Source organism: Ciona intestinalis, unplaced genomic scaffold, assembly GCF_000224145.3.
Source record: "Ciona intestinalis unplaced genomic scaffold, KH HT000289.1, whole genome shotgun sequence".
NCBI lineage: Eukaryota > Metazoa > Chordata > Ascidiacea > Phlebobranchia > Cionidae > Ciona > Ciona intestinalis.
The window spans coordinates 9648-12223 of record NW_004190610.1 but is presented as its reverse complement, the minus strand read 5'-3'; the positions used below and the strand labels follow the sequence as shown (position 1 = coordinate 12223).

General features: G+C 32.3%; 1 long non-coding RNA gene across 1 annotated transcript; it reads right to left on the bottom strand.

Moving 5' to 3' along the window:
* Nucleotides 1-620: 620 nt before the first annotated feature.
* Nucleotides 621-1910, bottom strand: LOC108950577. The gene is made up of 3 exons (XR_001975276.2): nucleotides 1807-1910; nucleotides 1091-1183; nucleotides 621-710 (listed from the first exon to the last, which is right to left on the bottom strand). It is a non-coding gene; the product is annotated as an uncharacterized LOC108950577 (long non-coding RNA).
* Between the last annotated feature and the right edge of the window lie 666 nt (nucleotides 1911-2576).

The following is a 2576-nucleotide window of genomic DNA, read 5'->3' as shown; positions in this document are numbered from 1 at the left end:
CAACAGGTTTTAAAATTTTGGCAGCCATAATCGAATTACGAAGTATTCCGGGAAAATTTCCAGGGGAACGGACAGGCATGGGAAACTGCCAACTTTCAGGATCGTCATCCGGTGTTCCCATTGATATAAAGACTTCACAAGCTGTAAAAAAGAAAAATTAAGGAAAACATGTATACATTGCCACCAAAGAAGCTCTATGTCAAACTCTTAAACGAAGCAACTGAAATTGGAAGTGCACCCAGAAACGACCATCAAATTCATAATTTTAAATATCAAGGAAAAGAGAACAAACAACCTGCAATGAACGTGGCGGATGATTACCTTAAAGTTATTAACATGCTGACCACTCATCCTTTTGTACAAGATGTAAATTGTTCCAAACAGGATTCCTTTTCAGCAATTTTGTACATGAAAAGGCAAATTGATAATATTAAAAAGTTTTGTATGTCTGGAAAAAGAGTCTTGGGTATAGATAAGACATACAACCTAAGCCAAATGTTTGCAACTGTCAGTAATTGATGTAACAACAAAAAAACATCCATTTTTTTGGGCCTATATTCCTTCACACATATTCAAATCAAAAATGTTTTTCATATTTCTTTAACCACATGGCAAATCAATTTTAATTTGGCACAGATGATGAAATTGCCATCCATAAAGCATTTAAGCTCAGCTTTCCAGATGCCAATCATCTATTGTGCTACAATCACCTAAAAAATAATTTAAAAAATTATCTTATCGACAAAGTTGGTCTATGTGAGAGAAAGAGGAAGATGCTTGTAAAACTAGTTTCTCAATGTTTGGACACCGAGTCAGATGATGCATTTGAAAAAAAAAACAGGAAGAAGTGAAAGCCTACTGTCTATGACTCTATGTAATAATATGGAACAAGCATTAGGTTATATAAGCAACACAGTTCTGCCAAATTTAAAATCAAAAGTATGGCCATATAAATTGAAAAACGGTGTTTGTTGGACAAACAACAATAATGAATCTGCCAATTTAATGTTTAAGGTTCAAACTCAGTGGCAAAAAAAAAACAATATCGGATCTTATTGAAATCATCTATACATTAGTTAATTCTATGTACCTGGATATTGAGCGCAGTTTTACCGGCATGGGTCAGTACGTGCTCTTTGGAGAGTTTCGAAAATTCCAACACTCAATTACTGATTGGATAAACCTGACAGAAAAACAAAAAGAAGCAATTTTCATTAGTTTTTTTCAAATTTGGACCTATTAAAGATAAAAATCAAACAACAATAAGCAGTAACAATAATTTGGTTGTAAAAAAACCACCACTTTCATCAGGAAAAAAAAACAAACAAAATAAGAGACACTAAATTTATTCTTCTGCTTTTAATCATGTTGTAATTATTTCGTTCTTTTTTGTATCTTGTAGTTACTAGTTATGTCGTTCTTTTTTGTATCTTTTAATAATGTTGTTCTTTTTTGTACTTGTAAATATGTTGTTCTTTTTTGTATCTTTTAGTAATGTGGTTCTTTTTTGTACTTGTAAATATGTTGTTCTTTTTTGTATTTAGTAATAATGTTGTTCTTTTTTTGTGTCTTGTAATAATGTCGTTTTTATTTGTGTCTTTTAATTGTCGTTCTTTTTTGTGTCTTGTAAGTATTTTGTTCTTTTTTGCATCTTGTGGTTCTTTCTGTATTAAGATTCTATTTTTTGGTCTAAAAACAAGTTTCATTGTTTAAACTAAAAACAAGTTTCATTGTTTAAACTAAATTTGAAACAACACCAATATGCTTCTACAAAAAATACAAAAGAAGAAGTACTTATGTACTTACACATCTATGATACTTGTTCATCATAATTCTGGTTGCTTTGGATTCTTAATCTTACACACACGTACAATTAGAATGTTTTCCATATTTTTCAATCATATTTGAATCACACAGCACTTGAAAAAATGAGGAAGGCTCTGGTCAAAGGTGTTTTTGGTTTAATGCTCAAAGTTCAAACCCAATGGCAATAAAAACAATTATTGTTATTATTACATTTAATAAATTCTATGTACCTGGGCATTGAAAAAAGTTTCACACTAGCTTGGGTCAGTACATTTTGTCTGGACGACCCTTATATGACAAACACAGCCTACTACCTTTTTTTGCGTACATGAAATGTTGAATCGACAAAGAATAAGCTTATTCGAGCACAATACTCGGTCCCTCCACTAGTTTCCCTATTCCCTCCATCCCTCCACTATTTCCCTACCGTCCCTACACTTATTTGGGGTAAAAATAGTTTCCACCAGTTCCCCTCCTTTTCGTAATGGTATTTTTCCCTCCGTCGCTTCCCTCTTTTTAAATTCAGTTTCCCTCCTTTTAGCGTTGTCCGTTATTCGAATACAGCAACTAAGTAAACTTTTAAAAATTAATCAACTAAAGTTCACCAGATTAATTTATGAGGTTGACAATCACGATCCCGATGACTATAATGGACGCACCTTATAATTCAACAAGAATTATCGTAACAGTAAACCAAAAATTTAAAAATGGCCGTTCCGTAACGCATGGTGATTTTGAATTAATGGTGGGGATAAAATAACCGTAACAAA